This window comes from Anser anser, assembly GCF_964211835.1.
Source record: "Anser anser genome assembly, chromosome: 3".
In the NCBI taxonomy this organism is placed as follows: Eukaryota; Metazoa; Chordata; class Aves; order Anseriformes; family Anatidae; genus Anser; species Anser anser.
Genome location: NC_139722.1, coordinates 111,473,335 through 111,500,088, shown reverse-complemented (window position 1 = coordinate 111,500,088; position 26,754 = coordinate 111,473,335). Strand labels below are relative to the sequence as shown.

At 57.1% G+C, this 26,754-nt stretch overlaps 2 long non-coding RNA genes across 2 annotated transcripts in view; one reads left to right on the top strand and one right to left on the bottom strand.

Annotated features, from left to right (window-relative positions):
* Positions 1-21,549, bottom strand: part of LOC310897994 — a 149,296-nt gene extending 127,747 nt beyond the window's left edge. Inside the window, exon 1 of the long non-coding RNA XR_014582877.1 lies at positions 21,450-21,549. This is a non-coding gene — a long non-coding RNA (uncharacterized lncRNA). The remainder of the gene's footprint in view (positions 1-21,449) is intronic.
* LOC310897992 overlaps positions 1-26,754 on the top strand; it is a 927,268-nt gene that overhangs the window by 352,076 nt on the left and 548,438 nt on the right. The window lies entirely within an intron of this gene.

Here is a 26,754-nt window from a genome sequence, read left to right as displayed (position 1 = left end):
CATCTCCAGTGGTGCCAGTGAACTCTCTGGACTCACTGCAGTGCATCCCCAGTGGTGCCAGTGCACTCTCTGGACTCACTGCAGTGCATCCCCAGTGGTGCCAGTGCACTCTCTGGACTCACTGCACTGCATCTCCAATGGTGCCAGTGCACTCTCTGGACTCACTGCACTGCATCCCCAGTGGTGCCAATGCACTCTCTGGACTCACTGCTGTGCATCCCCAGTGGTGCCAGTGCACTCTCTGGACTCACTGCAGTGCATCCCCAGTGGTGCCAGTGCGCTCTCTGGACTCACTGCACTGCATCCCCAGTGGTGCCAGTGCACTCTCTGGACTCACTGCACTGCATCCCCAGTGGTGCCAGTGCACTCTCTGGACTCACTGCACTGCATCCCCAGTGGTGCCAGCGCACTCTCTGGACTCACTGCAGTGCATCCCCAGTGGTGCCAGTGCACTCTCTGGACTCACTGCACTGCATCCCCAGTGGTACCAGTGCACTCTGTGGACTCACTGCAGTGCATCCCCAGTGGTGCCAGTGCACTCTCTGGACTCACTGCACTGCATCCCCAGTGGTGCCAATGCACTCTCTGGACTCACTGCACTGCATCACCAGTGGTGCCAGTGCACTCTCTGGACTCACTGAAGTGCATCCCCAGTGGTGCCAGTGCACTCTCTGGAGTCACTGCACTGCATCCCCAGTGGTGCTAGTGCACTCTGTGGACTCACTGCAGTGCATCCCCAGTGGTGCCAGTGCACTCTCTGGACTCACTGAAGGGCATTCTCAGTGGTGCCAGTGCACTCTCTGGACTCACTGCAGTGCATCCCCAGTGGTGCCAGTACACTCACTGGACTGACTGCACTGCATCCCCAGTGGTGCCAGTGCACTCTCTGGACTCACCGCACCGCATCCCCAGTGGTGCTAGTGCACTCTCTGGAGTAACTGCAGTGCATCACCAGTGGTGCCAGTGCACTCTCTGGACTCACTGCACTGCATCCCCAGTGGTGCCAGTGCACTCTCTGGACTCACTGCACTGCATCCCCAGTGGTGCCAGAGCACTCTCTGGACTCACTGCAGTGCATCCCCAGTGGTGCCAGTGCACTCTCTTGACTCACTTCACTGCATCCCCAGTGGTGCCAGTGCACTCACTGGATTCACTGCACTGCATCCCCAGTGGTGCCAGTGCACTCTCTGGACTCACTGCAGTGCATCCCCAGTGGTACCAGTGCACTCTCTGGACTCACTGAAGTGCATTCTCAGTGGTGCCAGTGCACTCTGTGGACTCACTGCAGTGCATCCCCAGTGGTGCCAGTGCGCTCTCTGCACTCACTGCACTGCATCCCCAGTGGTGCCAGTGCACTCTCTGGACTCACTGAAAGTGCATCCCCAGTGGTGCCAGTGCACTCTCTGGAGTCACTGCACTGCATCCCCAGTGGTGCTAGTGCACTCTGTGGACTCACTGCAGTGCATCCCCAGTGGTGCCAGTGCGCTCTCTGGACTCACTGAAGTGCATTCTCAGTGGTGCCAGTGCACTCTCTGGACTCACTGCAGTGCATCCCCAGTGGTGCCAGTACACTCTCTGGACTCACTGCACTGCATCCCCAGTGGTGCTAGTGCACTCTGTGGACTCACTGCAGTGCATCCCCAGTGGTGCCAGTGCACTCTCTGGACTCACTGAAGGGCATTCTCAGTGGTGCCAGTGCACTCTCTGGACTCACTGCAGTGCATCACCAGTGGTGCCAGTGCACTCTCTGGACTCACCGCACCGCATCCCCAGTGGTGCCAGTGCACTCTCTGGAGTAACTGCAGTGCATCACCAGTGGTGCCAGTGCACTCTCTGGACTCACTGCACTGCATCCCGAGTGGTGCCAGTGCACTCTCTGGACTCACTGCACTGCATCCCCAGTGGTGCCAGTGCACTCTCTGCACTCACTTCTCTGCATTCCCAGTGGTGCCAGTGAAGTCTCTGGACTCACTGCAGTGCATCCCCAGTGGTGCCACTGCACTCTCTGGACTCACTGCACTGCATCCCCAGTGGTGCCAGTGCACTCCCTGCACTCACTGCACTGCATCCCCAGTGGTGCCAGTGCACTCTCTGGACTCACTGAAGTGCATCCCCCGTGGTGCCAGTGCGATCTCTGGACTCACTGCACTGCATTCCCAGTGGTGCCAGTGCACACTCTGGACTCACTGCACTGCATCCCCAGTGGTGCCAGTGCACTCTCTGGACTCACTGCAGTGCATCCCCAGTGTTGCCAGTGCACTCTCTGGACTCACTGCACTGCATCCCCAGTGGTGCTCGTGCACTCTGTGGACTCACTGCACTGCATCCCCAGTGGTGCCAGAGCACTCTCTGGACTGACTGCACTGCATCCCCAGTGGAGCCAGTGCACTCTCTGGACTCACTGCACTGCATCCCCAGTGGTGCCAGTGCACTCTGTGGACTCACTGCAGTGCATCCCCAGTGGAGCCCGTGCACTCTCTGGACTCACTGAAGTGCATCCCCAGTGGTGCCAGTGCACTCTCTGGACTCACTGCACTGCATCCCCAGTGGTGCCAGTGCACTCTGTGGACTCACTGCAGTGCATCCCCAGTGGTGCCAGTGCACTCTCTGGACTCACTGAAGTGCATTCTCAGTGGTGCCAGTGCACTCTCTGGACTCACTGCAGTGCATCCCCAGTGGTGCCAGTACACTCACTGGACTCACTGCACTGCATCCCCAGTGGTGCCAGTGCACTCTCTGGACTCACTGTACTGCATCGCCAGTGGTGCCAGAGCACTCTCTGGACTCACTGCAGTGCATCCCCAGTGGTGCCAGTGCACTCTCTGGACTCACTGTACTGCATCCCCAGTGGTGCCAGTGCACTCTGTGGACTCACTGCTGTGCATCCCCATTGGTGCCAGTGCACTCTCTGGACTCACTGCACTGCATCCCCAGTGGTGCCAGTGCACTCACTGGACTGACTGCAGTGCATCCCCACTGGTGCCAGTGCACTCTCTGGACTCACTGCAGTGCATCCCCAGTGGTGCCAGTGCACTCTCTGGACTCACTGCACTGCATCCCCAGTGGTGCCTGTGCGCTCTCTGGAGTCACAGCACTGCATTCTCAGTGGTGCCAGTGCACTCTCTGGACTCACTGCACTGCATCCCCAGTGGTGCCAGTGCACTCTCTGGACTCACTGAACTGCATCCCCAGTGGTGCCAGTGCACTCTCTGGACTCACTGCACTGCATCCCCAGTGGTGCCAGTGCACTCTCTGGACTCACTGCACTGCATCCCCAGTGGTGCCAGTGCACTTTCTGGACTCACTGCACTGCATCTCCAATGGTGCCAGTGCACTCTCTAGACTCACTGCACTGCATCCCCAGTGGTGCCAGTGCACTCTCTGGACTCAATGCACTGCATCCCCAGTGGTGCCAGTACACTCACTGGACTCACTGCACTGCATCCCCAGTGGTGCCAGTGCAGTCTCTGCACTCACTGAAGTGCATCTCCAGTGGTGCCAGTGAACTCTCTGGACTCACTGCAGTGCATCCCCAGTGGTGCCAGTGCACTCTCTGGACTCACTGCACTGCATCCCCATTGGTGCCAGTGCACTCTCTGGACTCACTGCACTGCATCTCCAATGGTGCCAGTGCACTCTCTGGACTCACTGCACTGCATCCCAAGTGGTGCCAATGCACTCTCTGGACTCACTGCTGTGCATCCCCAGTGGTGCCAGTGCACTCTCTGGACTCACTGTACTGCATCCCCAGTGGTGCCAGTGCACTCTCTGGACTCACTGCACTGCATCCCCAGTGGTGGCAGTGCACTCTGTGGACTCACTGCTGTGCATCCCCATTGGTGCCAGTGGAATCTCTGGACTCACTGCACTGCATCCCCAGTGGTGTCAGTGCACTCTCTGGACTCACTGCACTGCATCCCCAGTGGTGCAAGTGCACTCTCTGGACTCACTGCAGTGCATCCCAAGTGGTGCCAATGCACTCTCTGGACTCACTGCAGTGCATCCCCAGTGGTACCAGTGCACTCTCTGGACTCACTGAAGTGCATTCTCAGTGGCGCCAGTGCACTCTGTGGACTCACTGCAGTGCATCCCCAGTGGTGCCAGTGCGCTCTCTGGACTCACTTCAGTGCATCCCCAGTGGTGCCAGTGCACTCTCTGGACTCACTGCACTGCATCCCCAGTGCTGCCAGTGCACTCTCTGGACTCACTGCACTGCATCCCCAGTGGTGCCAGTGCACTCTCTGGACTCACTGCACTGCATCCCCAGTGGTGCCAGTGCACTCTCTGGACTCACTGCACTGCATCCCCAGTGGTGACAGTGCACTCTCTGGACTCACTGCACTGCATCCCCAGTGGTACCAGTGCACTCTCTGGACTCACTGCAGTGCATCCCCAGTGGTGCCAGTGCACTCTCTGGACTCACTGCACTGCATCCCCAGTGGTGCCAATGCACTCTCTGGACTCACTGCACTGCATCCCCAGTGGTGCCAGTGCACTCTCTGGACTCACTGAAAGTGCATCCCCAGTGGTGCCAGTGCACTCTCTGGAGTCACTGCACTGCATCCCCAGTGGTGCTAGTGCACTCTGTGGACTCACTGCAGTGCATCCCCAGTGGTGCCAGTGCACTCTCTGGACTCACTGAAGGGCATTCTCAGTGGTGCCAGTGCACTCTCTGGACTCACTGCAGTGCATCCCCAGTGGTGCCAGTACACTCACTGGACTGACTGCACTGCATCCCCAGTGGTGCCAGTGCACTCTCTGGACTCACCGAACCGCATCCCCAGTGGTGCCAGTGCACTCTCTGGAGTAACTGCAGTGCATCACCAGTGGTGCCAGTGCACTCTCTGGACTCACTGCACTGCATCCCCAGTGGTGCCAGTGCACTCTCTGGACTCACTGCACTGCATCCCCAGTGGTGCCAGAGCACTCTCTGGACTCACTGCAGTGCATCCACAGTGGTGCCAGTGCACTCTCTGGACTCACTGCACTGCATCCCCAGTGGTGCCAGTGCACTCTCTGGACTCACTGCAGGGCATCCCCAGTGGTGCCAGTGCACTCTCTGGACTCCCAGCACCGCATCCCCAGTGGTGCCAGTGCACTCTCTTGACTCACTGCACTGCATCCCCAGTGGTGCCAGAGCACTCTCTGGACTCACTGCAGTGCATCCCCAGTGGTGCCAGTGCACTCTCTGGACTCACTGCACTGCATCCCCAGTGGTGCCAGTGCACTCTCTGGACTCACTGCACTGCATCCCCAGTGGTGCCAGTGCACTCTCTGGACTCCCGGCACCGCATCCCCAGTGGTGCCAGTGCACTCTCTTGACTCACTGCAGTGCATCCCCAGTGGTGCCCGTGCACTCACTGGATTCACTGCACTGCATCCCCAGTGGTGCCAGTGCACTCTCTGGACTCACTGCAGTGCATCCCCAGTGGTACCAGTGCACTCTCTGGACTCACTGAAGTGCATTCTCAGTGGTGCCAGTGCACTCTGTGGACTCACTGCAGTGCATTACCAGTGGTGCCAGTGCACTCTCTGGACTCACTGCACTGCATCCCCAGTGGTGCCAGTGCACTCTCTGGACTCACTGCACTGCATCCCCAGTGCTGCCAGTGCACTCTCTGGAGTCACTGCAGTGCATCCCCAGTGGTGCCAGTGCACTCTCTGGACTCACTGCACTGCATCCCCAGTGGTGCCAGTGCACTCTCTGGACTCACTGCAGTGCATCCCCATTGGTGCCAGTGCACTCTCTGGACTCACTGCACTGCATCCCCAGTGCTACCAGTGCACTCTGTGGACTCACTGCAGTGCATCCCCAGGGGTGCCAGTGCACTCTCTGGACTCACTGCACTGCATCACCAGTGATGCCAATGCACTCTCTGGACTCACTGCACTGCATCCCCAGTGGTGCCAGTGCACTCTCTGGACTCACTGCACTGCATCCCAAGTGGTGCCAGTGCACTCTCTGGAGTCACTGCAGTGCATCCCCAGTGGTGCCAGTGCACTCTCTCGAGTCACTGCACTACATCCCCAGTGGTGCCAGTGCACTCACTGGACTCACTGTACTGCATCATCATTGGTGCCAGTGCACTCTCTGGACTCACTGCACTGCATCCCCAGTGGTGCCAGTGCACTCTCTGGACTCACTGCACTGCATCCCCAGTGGTTCCAGTGCACTCACTGGACTCACTATACTGCATTCTCAGTGGTGCCAGTGCACTCTCTGGACTCACTGCACTGCATCCCCAGTGTTGCCAGTGCATTCACTGGACTCACTGTACTGCATCTCCAGTGGTGCCAGTGCACTCTCTGGGCTCACTGCAGTGCATCCCCAGTGGTGCCAGTGCACTCTCTGGACTCACTGCAGTGCATCCCCACTGGTGCCAGTGCACTCACTGGATTCACTGCACTACATTCCCAGTGGTGCTAGTGCACTCTCTGGACTCACTGCACTGCATCCCCAGTGGTGCCAGTGCACTCTTTGGACTCACTGAAGTGCATTCTCAGTGGTGCCAGTGCACTCTCTGGACTCACTGCACTGCATCCCCAGTGGTGCCAGTGCGCTCTCTGGACTCACTGAAGTGCATCCCCAGTGGTGCTAGTGCACTCTGTGGACTCACTGCAGTGCATCCCCAGTGGTGCCAGTGCACTCTCTGGACTCACTGAAGGGCATTCTCAGTGGTGCCAGTGCACTCTCTGGACTCACTGCAGTGCATCACCAGTGGTGCCAGTGCACTCTCTCGAGTAACTGCAGTGCATCACCAGTGGTGCCAGTGCACTCTCTGGACTCACTGCACTGCATCCCCAGTGGTGCCAGTGCACTCTCTGGACTCACTGCACTGCATCCCCAGTGGTGCCAGAGCACTCTCTGGACTCACTGCACTGCATCCCCAGTGCTGCCTGTGCACTCTCTGGACTCACTGCACTGCATCCCCAGTGGTGCCACTGCACTCTCTGGACTCACTGCACTGCATCCCCAGTGGTGCCAGTGCACTCCCTGCACTCACTGCACTGCACCCCAGTGGTGCCAGTGCACTCACTGGACTCACTGCAGTGCATTCCCTCTGGTGCCAGTGCACTCTCTGGACTCACTGCAGTGCATCCCCAGTGGTGCCAGTACACTCTCTGGACTCACTGCAGTGCATCCCCAGTGGTGCCAGTGCACTCTCTGGACTCACTGCTGTGCATCCCCAGTGGTGCCAGTGCACTCTCTGGATTCACTGAAGTGCATCCCCCGTGGTGCCAGTGCGATCTCTGGACACACTGCACTGCATCCCCAGTGGTGCCAGTGCACTCTCTGGACTCACTGCACTGCATCCCCAGTGGGGCCAGTGCACTCTCTGGACTCACTGCACTGCATCCCCAGTGGTGCTAGTGCACTCTGTGGACTCACTGCACTGCATCCCCAGTGGTGCCAGAGCACTCTGTGGACTCACTGAAGTGCATCCCCAGTGGAGCCAGTGCACTCTCTGGACTCACTGCACTGCATCCCCAGTGGTGCCAGTGCACTCTGTGGACTCACTGCCGTGCATCCCCAGTGGTGCCAGTACACTAACTGGACTCACTGCACTGCATCCCCAGTGGTGCCAGTGAACTCTCTGGACTTGCTGCACTGCATCCCCAGTGGTGCCAGTGAACTCTCTGGACTTGCTGCACTGCATCCCCAGTGGTGCCAGTGCACTCTCTGGACTCACTGCAGTGCATCCCCAGTGGTGCCAGTGCACTCTCTGGACTCACTGCAGTGCATCCCCAGTGGTGCCAGTGCACTCTCTGGACTCACTGAAGTGCATTCTCTGTGGTGCCAGTGCACTCTCTGGACTCACTGCACTGCATCCCCAGTGGTGCCAGTGCACTCACTGGACTCACTGCACTGCATCCCCAGTGGTGCCAGTGCAGTCTCTGGACTCACTGCAGGACATCCCCGGTGGAGCCAGTGTACTCTCAGGACTCACTGCAGTGCATCCCCAGTGGTGCCAGTGCACTCTCTGGACTCACTGCACTGCATCCCCAGTGGTGCCAGTGCACTCTCTGGCGTCACTGCACTGCATCCCCCATGGTGCAAGTGCACTCTCTGGACTCACTGGAGTGCATCACCTGTGGTGCCAGTGCACTCTCTTGTCTCACTGCACCGCATCCGCAGTGGTGCCAGTGCACTCTCTAGAGTCACTGCGCTTCATCCCCAGTTGTGCCAGTGCACTCTCTGGACTCACTGCAGTGCATCCCCAGTGGTGCCAGTGCACTCTCTGGACTCACTGCACTGCAGCCCCAGTGGTGCCAGTGCACTCTCTGGACTCGCGTCACTGCATCCCCAGTGGTGCCAGTGCACTCTCTGGACTCACTGCAGTGCATCCCCAGTGGTGCCAGTGCACTCTCTGGACTCACTGCAGTGCATTCCCGGTGGTGCCAGTGCACTCTCTGGACTCACTGCAGTGCATCCCCAGTGGTGCTAGTGCACTCTGGACTCACTGCAGTGCATCCCCAGTGGTGCCAGTGCACTCTCTGGACTCACTGCACTGCATCCCCAGTGGTGCCAGTGCACTCTCTAGACTCACTGCAGTGCATCCCCAGTGGTGCCAGTGCACTCTCTGGACTCACTGCAGTGCATCCCCAGTGGTCCTAGTGCACTCTGGACTCACTGCAGTGCATCCCCAGTGGTGCCAGTGCACTCTCTGGACTCACTGCAGTGCATCCCCAGTGGTGCCAGTGCACTCTCTGGTCTCACTGCAGTGCATCCCCAGTGGTGCCAGTGCACTCTCTGGACTCACTGCACTGCATCCCCAGTGCTGCCAGTGCTCTCTCTGGACTCACTGCACTGCATCCACAGTGGTGCCAGTGCACTCTCTGGACTCACTGCGCTGCATCCCCAGTGGTGCCAGTACACTCACTGGACTCACTGCACTGCATCCCCATTGGTGCCAGTGCAGTCTCTGCACTCACTGAAGTGCATCTCCAGTGGTGCCAGTGCACTCTCTGGACTCACTGCACTGCATCCCTAGGGCACTCTCTGCAGACACTGCAGTGCATCCCCAAAGGTGACAGTGCACTCTCTGGACTCACTGCACTGCATCCCCAGTGGTGCCAGTGCACTCTCTGGACTCACTGCACTACTCCAGCCGCGGCAGTCGCTCCAGCCGCGGTAGCCCTCCAGCCTCGGCAGCCGCGGCAGCCGCGGCAGCCGCTCCAGCCGCGGCAGCCGCTCCGTCCGCGGAAGCCGCGGCAGCCTCTCCAAAAGCGGCAGGCGCTCCAACCGCGGCAACCGCTCCAGCCGTGGCAGCCGCTCCACTCGGTAGCGGCTGGAGCGGCTGCCGCGGCTAGAGCGGCTGGAGCGGCTGCCGCGGATGGAGCTCCTGCCGCGTTTGGAGCGGTTACCGCGGCTGGAGCGGCTGCCGCGGCTGGAGGGGCTAACGCGGCTGGAGAGGCTGACGCGGTTGGAGCGTCTAGAGCGTCTGCCGCGGCTGGAGGGGCTACCGCGGCTGGAGAGGTTGACGCGGCAGGAGCGGAAACCGAGGACGGAGCGCCACTCTCTGGACTCACTGCACTGCATCACCAGTGGTGCCAGTGCACTCTCTGGACTCACTGCACTGCATCACCAGTGGTGCCAGTGCACTCACTGGACTCACTGCAGTGCATCCCCAGTGGTGCCAGTGCACTCTCTGGACTCACTGCACTGCATCCCCAGTGCTGCCAGTGCACTCTCTGGACTCACTGTACTGCATCCCCAGTGGTGCCAGTGCACTCTCTGGACACACTGAAGTGCATTTTCAGTGGTGCCAGTGCACTCTCTGGACTCACTGCACTGCATCCCCAGTGGTGCCAGTGCACTCTCTGCACTGAAGCCCCAGTGGTGCCAGTGCACTCTCTGGACTCACTGCAGTGCATCCCCAGTGGTGCCAGTGCACTCTCTGGACTCACTGCACTGCATCCCCAGTGGTGCCAGTGCACTCTGTGGACTCACTGCAGTGCATCCCCAGTGGTGCCAGTGCGCTCTCTGGACTCACTGCAGTGCATCCCCCATGGTGCAAGTGCACTCTCTGGACTCACTGGAGTGCATCACCTGTGGTGCCTGTGCACTCTCTGGACTCACTGCACTGCATCCCCAGTGCTGCCAGTGCACTCTCTGGACTCACTGCACTGCATCCCCAGTGGTGCCAGTGCACTCTCTGGACTCACTGCAGGGCATCCCCAGTGGTGCCAGTGCGCTCTCTGGACTCACTGCAGGGCATCCCCAGTGGTGCCAGTGCACTCTCTGGACTCACTGCACTGCATCCCCAGTCCTGCCAGTGCACTCTCTGGACTCACTGCAGGGCATCCACAGTGGTGCCAGTGCACTCTCTGGACTCACTGCACTGCATCACCAGTGGTGCCAGTGCACTCTCTGGACTCACTGCACTGCATCCCCAGTGGTGCCAGTGCACTCTCTGGACTCACTGTAGTGCATCCCCAGTGGTGCCAGTGCACTCTCTGGACTCACTGCACTGCATCCCCAGTGGTGCCAGTGCACTCTCTGGACTCACTGCACTGCATTCTCAGTGGTGCCAGTGCACTCTCTGGACTCACTGCACTGCATACCCAGTGGTGCCAGTGCACTCACTGGACTCACTGCACTGCACCCCCAGTGGTACCAGTGCACTCTCTGGGCTCACTGCAGGGCATCCCCAGTGGTGCCAGTGCACTCTCTGGACTCACTGCACTGCATCCCCAGTGGTGCCAGTGCTATCCCTGGACTCACTGTAGTGCATCCCCATTGGTGCCAGTGCACTCTCTGGACTCACTGCAGGGCATCCCCAGTGGTGCCAGTGCACTCTCTGGACTCACTGCAGTGCATCCCCAGTAGTGCCATTGCACTCTCTGCACTCACTTCACTGCATCGCCAGAGGTGCCAGTGCACTCTCTGGACTCACTGCACTGCATTCCCAGTGGTGACAGTGAAGTCTTTGGACTCACTGCACTCCATCCCCACTGGTGCCTTTGCACTCCCTGTACTCACTGCACTGCTCCAGCCGCGGCAGCCGCTCCAGCCGCGGTAGCCCTCCACCCGTGGCAGCCGCTCCACTCGGTAGCGGCTGGAGCGGCTGCCGCGGCTGGAGCGGCTGGAGCGGCTGCCGCGGCTGGAGCGGCTGCCGCGGTTGGAGCGGCTGCCGCGGCCGGAGCGGCTGGAGCGGATGCCGCGGCTGGAGCGGCTGGAGCGGCTGCCGCGGCTGGAGCGGATGCCGAGGCTGGAGCGGATGCCGGTGTTGGTGCGGCTGGAGAGGCTGCCGCGGCTGGAGCAGTGCAGTGAGTCCAGAGAGTGCACTGGCACCACCGATGATGCAGTACAGTGAGTCCAGTGAGTGCACTGGCACCATTGGGGATGCAGTGCAGTGAGTCTAGAGAGTGTACTGGCACCACTGGGGATGCACTGCAGTGAGTCCAGAGAGTGCACTGGCACCACTGGGGATGCAATGCAGTGAATCCAGAGAGTGCACTGGCACCACTGGGCATGCAGTGCTGTGAGTCCAGAGAGTGCCCCGGCAACACTGGGAATGCACTACTGTGACTGCAGAGACTGCACTGGCACCACTGGGGATGCAGTGCCGTGAGTCCAGAGAATGCACTGGCACCACTGGGGATACGGTGCCGGGAGTCCAGAGAGTGCACTGACACCACTGGGGATGCGATGCCTGGAGTCCAGAGAGTGCTTTGGCACCACTGGGGATGCAGTGCAGTGAGTCCACAGAGTGCACTGACACCAGTGGGAATGCGGTGCAGTGAGTCCAGAGAGTGCAATGGCACCACTGGGGATGCACTGCAGTGAGTCCAGAGTGCACTAGCACCACTGGGGATGCAGAGCAGTGAGTCCAGAGAGTGCACTGGCACCACTGAGAATGCATTTCAGTGAGTCCAGAGAGTGCCGCTCCAGCCTCGGCATCCGCTCCAGCCGAGTCAACCCCGCGGTAGCCCCTCCAGCCGCGGCAGACGCTCCTGCCGCGGCAGCCGCTCCAGCCGCTCCAGCCGCGGCAGCCGCTCCAGCCCCTCCAGCCGCGCCAGCCTCTCCATCCGCGGCAGCCGCTCCAGCCGCGGCAGCCGCTCCAGCCGCTCCAGCCGCGGCAGCCGCTCCAGCCGCTACCGAGTGGAGCGGCTGCCACGGGTGGAGGGCTACCGCGGCTGGAGCGGCTGCCGCGGCTGTAGCAGTGCAGTGAGTCAAGGGAGTGCACTGGCACCACTGGGGATGCAGTGCAGTGAGTCCAGAGAGTGCACTGACACCACTGGGGAAGCACTTCAGTCAGTCCAGTGAGTGTACTGGCATCACTGGGGATGCACTGCAGTGAGTCCAGAGAGTGCACTGGCACCACTGGGGATGCAGTGCAGTGAGTCAAGAGAGTGCACTGGCAGGAATGGGGATGCACAGCAGTGAGTCCAGAGAGCGCACTGGCACCACGGGGGATGCAGTGCAGTGAGTCCAGAGAGTGCACTGGCACCACTGGGGATGCACTGCAGTGAGTCCAGAGAGTGCACTGGCACCACTGGGGATGCAGTGCAGTGAGTCCAGAGAGTGCACTGGCACCACTGTGGATGCAGGGCAGTGAGTCCAGAGAGTGCACTGGCTCCACAGAGAATGCACTTAGTGAGTCCAGAGAGTGCACTGGCACCACTGGGGATGCAGTGCAGTGAGTCAAGAGAGTGCACTGGCAGGACTGGGGATGCAGTGCAGTGAGTCCAGAGAGTGCACTGGCACCACTGGGGATGCCCTGCAGTGAGTCCAGAGAGCGCACTGGCACCACTGGGGATGCCCTGCAGTGAGTCCAGAGAGTGCACTGGCACCACTGGGGATGCAGTGCAGTGAGTCCAGAGGGTGCACTGGCAGCACTGGGGATGCAGTGCAGTGAGCCCAGAGACTGCACTGGCACCACAGGTGATGCACTCCAGTGAGTCCAGAGAGTGCACTGGCACCACTGAAAATGCACTTCAGTGTGTCCAGAGAGTGCACTGGCACCACTGGGGATGCAGTGCAGTGAGTCCAGAGAGTGCACTGGCACCACTGGTGATGCAGTGCAGTGAGTCCAGAGAGTGGCGCTCCAGCCTCGGTTTCCGCTCCAGCCGCGTCAACCGCTCCAGCCGCGGTAGCCCCTCCAGCCGCGGCAGCCGCTCCAGCCGCGGCAGCCGCTCCAGCCGCTCCAGCCGCGGTAACTGCTCCAAACGCGGCAGGAGCTCCAGCCGCGGCAACCGCTCCAGCCGCTCTAGCCGCGGCAGCCGCTCCAGCCGCTACCGAGTGGAGCGGCTGCCACTGCTGGAGCGGTTGCCGCGGTTGGAGCGCCTGCCGCGTTTGGAGCGGCTGCCGCGGCTTCCGCGGACGGAGCGGCTGCCGCGGCTGAAGCGGCTGCCGCGGCTGCCGCGGCTGCCGAGGCTGGAGGGCTACCGCGGCTGGAGCGACTGCCGCGGCTGGAGTAGTGCAGTGAGTCCAGAGAGTGCACTGGCACCACTGGGGATGCAGTGCAGTGAGTCCAGAGAGTGCACTGTCACCTTTGGGGATGCACTGCAGTGTCTGCAGAGAGTGCCCTGGCACCACTAGGGATGCAGTGCAGTGAGTCCAGTGAGTGGACTGGCACCACTGGGGATGCAGCGCAGTGAGAACAGAGAGTGCACTGGCACCACTGAGAATGCACTTCAGTGTGTCCAGAGAGTGTACTGGCACCACAGGTGATGCACTGCAGTGAGTCCAGAGAGTGCACTGGCACCACTGTGGATGCAGTACAGTGAGTCGAGAGAGTGCACTGGCACCACTCAGGGTGCAGTGCGGTGAGTCCAGAGAGTGCACTGGCACCACTGGGGATGCAGTACAGTGAGTCCAGAGAGTGCACTGGCACCACTGGGTATGCAGTGCAGTGAGTCCAGAGTGCACTAGCACCACTGGGGATGCACTGCAGTGAGTCCAGAGAGTGCACTGGCACCACCGGGAATGCACTGCAGTGAGTCCAGAGAGCGCACTGGCACCACTGGGGATGCACTTCAGTGAGTCCAGAGAGTGCACTGGCACCACTGGGGATGCAGTGACGCGAGTCCAGAGAGTGCACTGGCACCACTGGGGATGCAGTGACGCGAGTCCAGAGAGTGCACTGGCACCACTGGGGATGCGGTGCAGTGAGTCCAGAGAGTGCACTGACACCACAGGTGATGCAGTGCAGTGAGTCCAGAGAGTACACTGGCAGCACTGGGGATACAGTGCAGTGAGTCCAGAGAGTGCACTGGCACCACAGGTGATGCACTCCAGTGAGTCCAGAGAGTGCACTCGCACCACTTGGGATGCAGTGCAGTGACGCCAGAGAGTGCACTGGCAGCACTGGGGTGCAGTGCAGTGAGTCCAGAGAGTGCACTGGCACCACTGGGGATGCACTGCAGTGAGTCCAGAGAGTGCACTGGCGATGAAGTGCAGTGAGTCCAGAGAGTGCACTGGCACCACTGGGGATGCAGCGCAGTGAGTCCAGAGAGTGCACTGGCACCACTGGGGATGCACTGCAGTGAGTCCAGAGAGTGCTTTGGCACCACTGGGGAAGCAGTGCAGTGAGTCCAGAGAGTGCAGTGGCACCACTGGGGATGCAGTGCAGTGAGTCCAGAGAGTGCACTGGCATCAGTGGGGATGCAGTGCAGTGAGTCCAGAGAGTGCAGTGGCACCACTGGGGATGCAGTTCAGTGAGTCCAGAGAGTGCACTGGCACCACTGGGGATGCAGTGCAGTGAGTCCAGAGAGTGCACTGGCACCACTGAGAATGCAGTGCTGTGACTCCAGAGAACGCACAGGCACCACTGGGGATGCAGTGCAGTGAGTCCAGAGAGTGCACTGGCACCACTGGGGATGCACTGCAGTGAGTCCAGAGAGTGCACTGGCACCAGTGGGGATGCACTGCAGTCAGTCCAGTGAGTGCACTGGCACCACTGGGGAAGCAGTGCAGTGAGTCCAGAGAGTGCAGTGGCACCACTGGTGATGCAGTTTAGTGAGACCAGAGAGTGCACTGGCACCACTGGGGATGCAGTGCAGTGAGTCCAGTGAGTGTACTGGCACCAATGGGGATGCACTGCAGTGAGTCCAGAGAGTGCACTGGCACCACTGAGAATGCACTTCAGTGAGTCCAGAGAGTGCACTGGCACCACTGGGGATGCAGTGCAGTGAGTCCAGAGAGTGCACTGGCACCACTGGGGATGCAGTGCAGTGAGTCCAGAGAGTGCACTGGCACCACTGGGGATGCAGTGCAGTGAGTCCAGAGAGTGTACTGGCACCACTGGGGATGCACTGCAGTGAGTCCAGAGAGTGCACTGGCACCATTGAGAATGCACTTCAATGAGTCCAGAGAGTACACTGGCACCACTGGGGATGCACTGCAGTGAGTCCAGAGAGTGCAGTGGCACCACTGGGGATGCACTGCAGTGAGTCCAGAGAGTGCTTTGGCACCAGTGGGGATGCACTGCAGTTACTCCAGAGACTGCACTGGCACCACTGGGGATGCAGTGCAGTGAGTCCGGAGAGTGCACTGGCACTACTGGGGATGCAGTGCAGTGAGTCCAGAGAGTGCACTGGCACCACTGGGGATGCACTGCAGTGAGTCCAGAGAGTGCACTGGCACCACTGGGGATGCACTTCAGTGAGTCCAGAGAGTGCACTGGCTCCACAGAGAATGCACTTTGTGAGTCCAGAGAGTGCACTGGCACCACTGGGGATGCAGTACAGTGAGTCCACACAGTGCACTAGCACCACCTGGGGATGCAGTGCAGTGAGTCCAGAGAGTGCACTGGCACCACTGGGGATGCAGTGCAGTGAGTCCAGAGAGTGCACTGGCACCACTGGTGATGCACTGCTGTGAGTCCAGAGAGTGCTCTTGCACCACAGGGGATGCAGTGCAGTGACTCAAGAGAGTGCACTGGCAGCAATGGGGATGCAGTGCAGTGAGTCCAGAGAGTGCACTGGCACCACTGGAGATGCAGTGCAGTGAGTCCAGAGAGTGCAATGGCACCACTGCGGATGCACTGCAGTGAGTCCAGAGAGTGCACTGGCACCACTGGGGATGCACTGCAGTGAGTCCAGAGAGTGCACTGGCACCACTGGGGATGCACTGCAGTGAGTCCAGAGAGTGTACTGGCACCACTGGGGATGCACTGAAGTGAGTCCAGAGAGTGCACTGGCACCACTAAGAATGCACTTCAGTGAGTCCAGAGAGTGCACTGGCACCACTGGGGATGCACTGCAGTGAGTCCACAGAGTGCACTAGCACAACTGGGGATGCAGTGCAGTGAGTCCAGAGAGTGCGCTGGAACCACTGGGGATGCAGTGCAGTGAGTCCAGAGAGTGCACTGGCACCACTGGGGATGCAGTGCAGTGAGTCCAGAGAGTGCACTGGCACCACTGAGAATGCACTTCAGTGAGTCCAGAGAGTGCACTGGCACCACTGGGGATGCAGTGCAGTGAGTCCGGAGATTGCACTGGCACCACTGGGGATGCAGTGCTGTGACTCCAGAGAGTGCACTGGCACCACCGGAGATGCAGCGCAGTGAGTCCAGAGAGTGCACTGGCACCACTGGGGATGCAGTGCAGTGAGTCCAGAGATTGCACTGGCACCACTGGGGATGCAGTGCTGTTACTCCAGAGAGCGCACTGGCTCCACTGGGGATGCAGTGCAGTGAGTCCAGAGAGTGCACTGGCACCACTGGGGATGCACTGCAGTGAGCCCAGAGAGTGCACTGGCACCAGTGGGGATGCACTGCAGTGAGTCCAGTGAGTGCACTGGCACCACTGGGGAAGCAGTGCAGTGAGTCCAGAGAGTGCAGTGGCACCCCCGGGGATGCACTGCAGTGAGTCCAGAGAGTGCACTGGCACCACTGGGGATGCAGTGCAGTGAGTCCAGTGAGTGTACTGGCACCACTGCGGATGCACTGCAGTGAGTCCAGAGAGTGCACTGGCACCACTGGGGATGCACTGCAGTGAGTCCAGAGAGTGCAGTGGCACCACTGGGGATGCACTGCAGTGAGTCCAGAGAGTGCTTTGGCACCAGTGGGGATGCACTGCAGTTACTCCAGAGACTGCACTGGCACCACTGGGGATGCAGTACAGTGAGTCCAGAGAGTGCACTGGCACCAGTGGGGATGCACTGCAGTGAGTCCAGAGAGTGCACTGGCACCACTGGGGATGCACTGCAGTGAGTCCAGAGAGTGCACTGTCACCACTGGGGATGCAGTGCAGTGAATCCAGTGAGTGCACTGGCACCACTGGGGATGCAGTGCAGTGAGTCCAGAGAGTGCACTGGCACTACTGGGGATGCAGAGCAGTGAGTCCAGAGAGTGCACTGGCACCACTGGGGAAACACTGCAGTGAGTCCAGAGAGTGCACTGTCACTACTGGGGATGCAGTGCAGTGAGTCCAGAGAGTGCACTGGCACCACTGGGGATGCAGTGCAGTGAGTCCTGAGAGTGCACTGGCACCACTGGGGATGCACTGCAGTGAGTCCAGAGAGCGCACTGGCACCACTGGGGATGTAGTACAGTGAGTCCACACAGTGCACTAGCACCACTGGGGATGCAGTGCAGTGAGTCCAGAGAGTGCACTGGCACCACTGGGGATGCAGTGCAGTGAGTCCAGAGAGTGCACTGGCACCACTGGTGATGCACTGCTGTGAGTCCAGAGAGTGCTCTTGCACCACAGGGGATGCACTGCAGTGACTCAAGAGAGTGCACTCGCAGCACTGGGGATGCAGTGCAGTGAGTCCAGAGAGTGCACTGGCACCACTGGAGATGCAGTGCAGTGAGTCCAGAGAGTGCAATGGCACCACTGTGGTTGCACTGCAGTGAGTCCAGAGAGTGCACTGGCTCCACTGGGGATGCACTGCAGTGAGTCCAGAGAGTGTACTGGCACCACTGGGGATGCACTGAAGTGAGTCCAGAGAGTGCACTGGCACCACTGAGAATGCACTTCAGTGAGTCCAGCGAGTGCTCTGGCACCACTGGGGATGCACTGCAGTGAGTCCACAGAGTGCACTAGCACCACTGGGGATGCAGTGCAGTGAGTCCAGAGAGTGAGCTGGAACCACTGGGGATGCAGTGCAGTGAGTCCAGAGAGTGCACTGGCACCACTGGGGATGCAGTGCAGTGAGTCCACAGAGTGCACTGGCACCAGTGGGGATGCACTGCAGTGAGTCCAGTGAGTGCACTGGCACCACTGGGGATGCAGTGCAGTGAGTCCAGAGAGTGCACTGGCACCACTGGGGAAGCAGTGCAGTGAGTCCAGAGAGTGCAGTGGCACCACTAGGGATGCAGTGCAGTGAGTCCAGAGAGTGCACTGGCACCACTGGGGATGCAGTGCAGTGAGTCCAGAGAGTGCACTGGCACCACTGGGGATGTAGTTCAGTGAGTCCAGAGAGTGCACTGGCACCACTGGCGATGCAGTGCTGTGACTCCAGAGAGTGCACTGGCACCACTGGGGATGCAGTGCAGTGAGTCCAGAGAGTGCACTGGCACCACTGGGGATGCGGTGCCGGGAGTCCAGAGAGTGCTTTGGCACCAGTGGGGATGCACTGCAGTTACTCCAGAGACTGCACTGGCACCACTGGGGATGCAGTGCAGTGAGTCCAGAGAGTGCACTGGCACCACTGGGGATGCACTGCAGTGAGTCCAGAGAGTGCACTGTCACCACTGGGGATGCAGTGCAGTGAGTCCACAGAGTGCACTGGCACCACTGGGGATGCAGTGCAGTGAGTCCAGAGAGTGCACTGGCACCACTGGGGATGCCCTGCAGTGAATCCAGTGAGTGCACTGGCACCCCTGGGGATACAGTGCAGTGAGTCCAGAGAGTGCACTGGCACCACTGGGGATGCACTGCAGTGAGTCCAGAGAGTTCACTGGCACCACTGGGGATGCATTGCAGTGAGTCCAGAGAGTGCACTGGCACCACTGGGGATGCACTTCAGTGAGTCCAGTGAGTGCACTGGTACCACTGGGGATGTAGTGCAGGGACTCGAGAGAGTGCACTTGCACCACTGGGGATGCAGTGCAGTGAGTCCAGAGAGTGCACTGGCACCACTGGGGATGCACTGCAGTGAGTCCAGAGAGTGCACTGGCACCACTGGTGATGCACTGCAGTGAATCCAGAGATTGCACTGGCACCACTGTGGATGCAGTGCCGTGAGTCCAGAGACTTCACTGGCATCACTGGGAATGCAGAGAAGTGAGTGCAGAGAGTGCACTGGCACCACTGGGGATGCAGTGCAGTGAGTCCAGAGAGTGCACTGGCACCACTGGGGATGCAGTGCAGTGAGTCCAGAGAGTGCTCTGGTACCACCTGTGATGCAGTGCAGTGAGTCCAGAGAGTGCACTGGCACCAATGGGGCTGCAGTGCAGTGAGTCCAAAGAGTGCACTGGCACCACTGGGAATGCACTGCAGTGAATCCAGAGAGTGCACTGGCACCACTGGTGATGCAGTACAGTGAGTCCAGAGGGTGCACTGGCACCACTGGGGATGCACTGCAGTGAGTCCAGAGAGTGCACTTGCACCACTGGGGATGCACTTCAGTGAGTCCAGAGATTGCACTGGCACCACTGGGGATGCAGTGCATTGAGTCCAGAGAGTGCACTGGCACAACTGGGGATGAACTTCAGTGAGTCCAGAGAGTGCACTGACACCACTGGGGATGCAGTGCAGTGAGTCCAGAGAGTGCACTGGTACCACTGGGGATGCACTGCAGTGAGTCCAGAGAGTACACTGGCACCAGTGGGGAAGCACTGCAGTGAGTCCAGAGAGTGCACTGGCACCACTGGGGATGCACTGCAGTGAGTCCAGAGAGTGCACTGGCACCACTGGGGATGTGTCCAGTGAGTCCAGTGAGTGCACTGGCACCACGGGGGATGCAGTGCAGTGAGTCCAGAGAGTGCGCTGGAACCACTGGGGATGCAGTGCAGTGAGTCCAGAGAGTGCACTGGCACCACTGGGGATGCAGTGCAGTGAGTCCAGAGAGTGCACTGGCACCAGTGGGGATGCACTGCAGTGAGTCCAGTGAGTGCACTGGCACCACTGGGGATGCAGTGCAGTGAGTCCAGAGAGTGCACTGGCACCACTGGGGAAGCAGTGCAGTGAGTCCAGAGAGTGCAGTGGCCCCACTAGGGATGCAGTGCAGTGAGTCCAGAGAGTGCACTGGCAGCACTGGGGATGCAGTGCAGTGAGTCCAGAGAGTGCACTGGCACCACTGGGGATGCAGTTCAGTGAGTCCAGAGAGTGCACTGGCACCACTGGGGATGCACTGCAGTGAGTCCAGAGAGTGCACTGGCACCAATGAGAATGCACTTCAGTGAGTCCAGAGAGTGCACTGGCACCACTGGGGATGCAGTGCAGTGAGTCCAGAGATTGCACTGGCACCACTGGGGATGCAGTGCTGTGACTCCAGAGAGCGCACAGGCACCACTGGGGATGCAGTGCAGTGAGTCCAGAGAGTGCACTGTCACCAGTGGGGATGCACTGCAGTGAGTCCAGTGAGTGCACTGGCACCACTGGGGATGCAGTGCTGTGACTCCAGAGAGTGCACTGGCACCACTGGGGATGCTAGGCCTAGGAAGTCCTGGGGGAAGAACGTTAGGTTTACTCCTGTAAATATTACCCCGAAGTGGGCTTTTGCTCATGTTTGGTGTAGGGTAAACCCAGTGAGTAGTGGGAATCAGTGAGTAAATCCTGCTAGAATGGCAAAGACGGCGCCTATGGATAGGACGTAGTGGAAGTGGGCAACTACGTAGTACGTGTCGTGCAGGGCGATGTCTAGGGAAGAGTTTGCAAGAACGATTCCTGTTAATCCTCCGATGGTAAATAGGAAGATAAATCCTAGAGCTCATAGTATTGGGGGGGGTCTCATTTGATTGTTCCTCCGTGCAGGGTGGCTAGTCAGCTAAATACTTTGATTCCGGTAGGGATGGCAATGATTATAGTGGCTGATGTAAAGTAGGCTCGGGTATCAACGTCTATTCCTACTGTAAACATGTGGTGAGCTCAGACGATGAATCCTAGGAAGCCGATGGATAGTATGGCTCAGACTATTCCCATGTAGCCGAAGGGCTCCTTTTTGCCTGAGTAGTACGTGACTACGTGTGAGATGATTCCGAACCCCGGTAGGATCAGAATATAGACTTCTGGGTGTCCGAAGAATCAGAATAGGTGTTGGTACAGGATTGGGTCTCCTCCTCCAGCGGGGTCGAAGAATGTGGTGTTTAGGTTTCGATCAGTTAGTAATATTGTAATACCGGCGGCGAGTACGGGGAGTGATAGAAGGAGTAGGATGGCGGTAATTAGTACGGATCAGACAAATAGTGGGGTTTGGTATTGTGAGAGTGCGGGGGGTTTTATGTTGATGGCTGTGGTGATAAAGTTGATGGCCCCAAGGATGGAGGAGATACCGGCTAAGTGGAGTGAGAAGATAGCCAGGTCTACTGAAGCTCCGGCGTGGGCAAGGTCACCTGCTAGGGGAGGGTAGACAGTTCAGCCTGTGCCGGCGCCAGCTTCTACAGTGGATGAGGCTAGTAGTAGGAGGAATGATGGGGGGAGGAGTCAAAAGCTTATGTTGTTTATTCGCGGGAATGCTATGTCGGGGGCACCGATTATGAGGGGGACTAATCAGTTGCCGAATCCTCCGATCATGATGGGTATGACTATAAAGAAGCTTATTACAAAGGCGTGAGCGGTAACGATTACATTGTAAATTTGGTCGTCGCCTAGGAGAGTTCCTGGTTGTCCTAGTTCTGCGCGGATTAATAGGCTGAGTGCGGTGCCGACTATTCCTGCTCATGCCCCGAAGATGAGGTACAGGGTGCCAATATCCTTATGGTTAGTGGAAAATAGTCATCGGTTGATGAAGGTGACGGGTAAGATGGCTGAGTGTTGAAGCGTTAGGCTGTAGTCCTTTTTACAGAGGTTTAATTCCTCTTCTTATCGGCTCTGTAGTGAAATTCATGTTGAGTTGCAAGCTCATCGATGCGCACTAGGGTGCGTCAGGGTCTTTGTAGGCAGAAGCCAATTGGTTTAGGCATTTAGCTGTTAACTAGAGTTTTGTGGGATCGAAGCCCATCTGTCTAGGGAGGCTTTAGCTTAATTAAAGCGTCTGACTTGCATTCAGAAGATACAGGTTAATATTCTGTAAGTCTTAATGTGCAGAAACTAAGAGGGTTTAACTCTTATTTAAGGCTTTGAAGGCCTTCGGTTTGGGGTGTTATCCTAAGTTTCTAGACAATGGCATGTATTATTGGGGACAGGGGAAGTAAGAGGATTGATAGTGAGGCAAGGACCGCAGTAGGTGTGCTTGGGGCTTTGCTAGTGTATCATTGTTTTATGTGGTTAGAGGAGTTGGGGGGAAGGGTAATTGTTGAGTGGTATGCGAGGCGTAGGTAGAAGAAGAGGCTGAGCAGTGATAGCATGGCAATTGCCATGGCTGCTGGTGTTATTTCCTGTTTAGTTAGTTCTTGGATGATAAGTCACTTTGGTATAAAGCCTGTTAATGGGGGGAGGCCTGCTAGGGATAAAAGTACTAGTATTAGGGTGGCGTTTAGCACTGGGGTTTTTGTTCATGAGGTTGTGATCATGGATAGGTTAAGGGCTTTGATTTTGTTAAGGGCTAGGAATACGGCTGATGTTATGATTGTGTATAGGTAGAAGGTAAGTAAGGCCAATTTGGGGCTGTAAACTAGGATGATGGCGATTCAGCCTAAGTGGGAGATGGACGAGAAGGCTAGGATTTTGCGTGTTTGTGTTTGGTTCAGTCCTATTCAGCCTCCTAGTGCTGTTGAGGCTAGGGCCATGGCGGTGAGTAGAGCTGGGTCGAGGGATTTGGATGTTAGTAGGAGCAGGGTTAGTGGGGGGAATTTTATGAGGGTCGAGAGTAGCAGGGCTGTTATTAGTGGCGATCCTTGTAGTACTTCTGGGAATCAGAAGTGAAATGGCACTAGGCCCAGTTTAATAGCGATTGCTGCTGTCAGTAGTAGACAGGAGGTTGGGTGGTTTATTTGTGTGATGTCTCATTGGCCGGTGACTCAGGCATTGGTTATGCTAGAGAATAGGACCAGGGCGGAAGCAGCTGCTTGGGTTAGGAAGTATTTCGTTGCGGCTTCTACTGCTCGTGGGTGGTGGGATTTGGCAATTAGGGGAATGATGGCTAGTGCGTTGATCTCCAGTCCTGTCCAGGCCAGAACTCAGTGGTTGCTGGAAATTGTGATTGTGGTGCCCAAGATGAGGCTGAAGGTTATGATTGGGGTCGCGTAAGGGTTCATTAGTAGAGGAGGGGGTTAAACCATCATTTTCGGGGTATGGGCCCGATAGCTTGATTAGCTGACTCTACTAGAAAATAATATAAGGGAAGTATGGAGAATTTTGATTTCTCTTGTGTGGGTTCAATTCCTACTTTTCTAAGGTCAACAGGAAATGAGAGGGCTGTTATACCTCTATGTTCACTTTATCATAGTGACCCTTTGTAGTTCAGGCACATTTCCTTATGTAAGGAGGTAGGCCTGCATAGCAGATAGGTATGCTGATGTGTCAGAGGCACAGAGCTAGTGTGAGGGGTAGGAAGTTTTTTCATAGTAGGTGCATTAGTTGGTCATATCGGAATCGTGGGTATGAAGCTCGGACCCATAAGAAACCAGAAGATAGTAGGAGGACTTTTGTGGCTAGGATGACGGGGAATAGTTCTGTGGGTGGCCCTAGGGCGCTTGGGTTTAGGAATATGATGGCTGTAAGTGTATTTATTAGCATAATGTTCGCATATTCAGCTAGGAAGAATAAGGCGAAGGGTCCTGCGGCGTATTCAACGTTAAACCCTGAGACTAGCTCAGATTCACCCTCTGTGAGGTCAAAAGGAGCTCGGTTTGTCTCTGCTAGGGTGGATACGTATCATATTATTGCTAGGGGTCATGAGGAGAAAATGAAGTATAGAGGCTCCTGTGCGACGGCAAAGGAGCTGAGTGTGTAGCTTCCGCTTAGTATGATTATTGATAGCAGGATTATGGCCAGTGTCACTTCGTATGAAATGGTCTGTGCTACTGCCCGTAGGGCTCCGATTAGTGCGTATTTTGAGTTCGAGGCTCAGCCTGATCATAGGACTGAGTAGACGGCTAGGCTTGACATGGCTATTAGGAAGAGAACTCCGAGGTTTAGATCTGCTAGGGGAAATGGGAGTGGTAGTGGTGCTCAAGTGGTGAGGGCTAGGACAAGGGCTAGTATTGGTATCAGAATGAATAGAAGTGGGGAAGAGGTAGAGGGTCGGATGGGCTCTTTGGTAAATAGTTTCAGTCCGTCCGCAAATGGTTGAAGTAGGCCAAAAGGCCCGACAACGTTAGGGCCTTTGCGGGATTGTATGTAGCTTAGGATTTTCCGTTCTGCTAGGGTTAGGAAGGCTACGGCAATCAGGATTGGGATGATGTATAGGAGGGATATAACGAGGCAGCTTAGTGTTGTTATTTGAATCATGGGTGAAGCTAGGGAGAGGATTTGAACCTCTGGGGAAAGGGCTTAAGCCTTCTGCACTTGCCGGGCTCTGCCACTCTAGCTGGTCCTTTTCTAGGATTGAAAGTGGTGGGGGAAGGCCCTCTTCACGGTTTAGTTGGTTTCACTGCTTAGAGGGGGGGGGCGTGCTTGTGGTATTGGCCCCACTTTCCCGGTCCTTTCGTACTGGGGAGAGTGTGTCATAGATAGAAACCGACCTGGATTGCTCCGGTCTGAACTCAGATCACGTAGGACTGTTAATCGTTGAACAAACGAACCCTTAATAGCGGCTGCACCATTAGGATGTCCTGATCCAACATCGAGGTCGTAAACCCCCCTGTCAATATGGGCTCTTGAGGGGGATTGCGCTGTTATCCCTGGGGTAGCTTGGTCCATTAATCAATTATATTGGGTCTGGTCACTGTTAGCACTTTGAGGGGTAGCTCTAGGTAAAGAGGTATGGTCTTGTTTTTGGAGGATTTGTTCTCCTCCAAGGTCGCCCCAACCGAAAAATATCGACCAGGCTCTGCGATGGTAGTGGTCCCAGTGGGGTTGATTGAGGATTCGCGGTGGTCGTTGATTTTTAAGTTCCACAGGGTCTTCTCGTCTTATGTTCACATCCCCGCTTTTGCACGGGGAGATCAATTTCACTGATTATCTGTGAGAGACAGTTAAGACCTCGTTTAGCCATTCATACAAGTCTCGATTTATGGGACAATTGATTGCGCTACCTTTGCACGGTTAGGATACCGCGGCCGTTAAACCTAAGTCACCGGGCAGGCATCACCTTCAATACTTGTTTAATTTGCTGAAGGCTATGTTTTTGGTAAACAGTCGGGCCTTATTAATTTGCCGAGTTCCTTTCACAGATTTTAATTGCTCTTATAGGCGCTCCTGAGTCGGGTTAACAGGGTTAGTTAATACGTGGTCTTGTAGGGGTTTTTGTATCTGTCTAGGTCTGTTAATAATGTTTCTATGTAAGCTTGCGCCGTTAGAGGGGTGTGGCCCTGAGTTACTTATTTTAGCATTAATTCTCCTATATTCATAGGTTGACCTGTTTGTGATAAGGGAATCATCTTATTTTGGTATTTTTAGGTGGTGGAGCTTTGACGCACTCTTTTTTGATGGCTGCTTTAGGGCCCACGGTAGGATCAGTAGTAAGAATTATCCGCTAGTCGAGGTTGTGTCCTTTTTTAATGGAGCTGTCCCTCCATTAAATAGCTCTTAATCATCTCATTAGGGTTCAGGATGTCCGGTAGGGAGGATTAAGGGGGAACTTAGATTCGTTTCACAGGTAACCAGCTATCACCCAGCTCGGTTGGCTTTTCACCTCTACTGACAAGTCATCCCACTCTTTTGCAACAGAGACGGGTTCGCTCTCTTTAACTGCTTGAAAGTAGCTCGCTTGGGTTTCGGGGGGGCAAACTTTAGTTCACTTTGCTTGGTTGTTCTCGCTAAACCATGATGCAAAAGGTACAAGGGTTGATCTTTGCTGTCTGTCGCTTTGATTGTTTCACTGCTATTTCATCTTTCCCTTACGGTACTGGGGTCTCTATCGCGTCTAAGTGTCTTTTCTATCGCCTATACTAAGACTGTAAAATGCTTTAGTTTAATTAGTTTAGTAAATTCTTTAGTTTTGGTGTACTATTTGTGTGGTTGAGCTAGAGGGGGGGCTTCAAGACGATCCGGTCTAGTAGATATCTTTCAGGTGTAAGCTGAGTGCTTTGGTGTTATAGCTACGTCTTGATATTCTAAGTACACCTTCCGGTACACTTACCTTGTTACGACTTACCTCATCCTCAGCGTATTTATGGTATTAGTTATGTGGGATGTGGCTTTTGAGGAGGGTGACGGGCGGTATGTACGTGCCCCAGGGCCGGCTTAAAGTAGGCTCTATTGTCCCACTTTACTGCTAAATCCGCCTTCCAGAAGTGGTTTCACGCTTCTTTCCGTGTGCCCTATGAATAGGGAATGTAGCCCATTTCTTCCACTCCATAGGCTATACCTTGACCTGTCTTATTAGCGGGGTGCTATTGTGTCCACTGTTGTGCTCTCATTCGAGGTGGGCTGGCGACGGCGGTATGTAGGCTGTGTTGGCAAGGGGTGGTTGGGTTAATCGGGGATTATTGATTGTAGAACAGGCTCCTCTAGGTGGGTTTGGGGCACCGCCAAGTCCTTAGAGTTTTAAGCGTTTGTGCTCGTAGTTCTCTGGCGGATACTTCGGTAAAGTAAGTATCAAGATTTAGGGCCAGGCATAGTGGGGTATCTAATCCCAGTTTGGGCCCTGGCTTT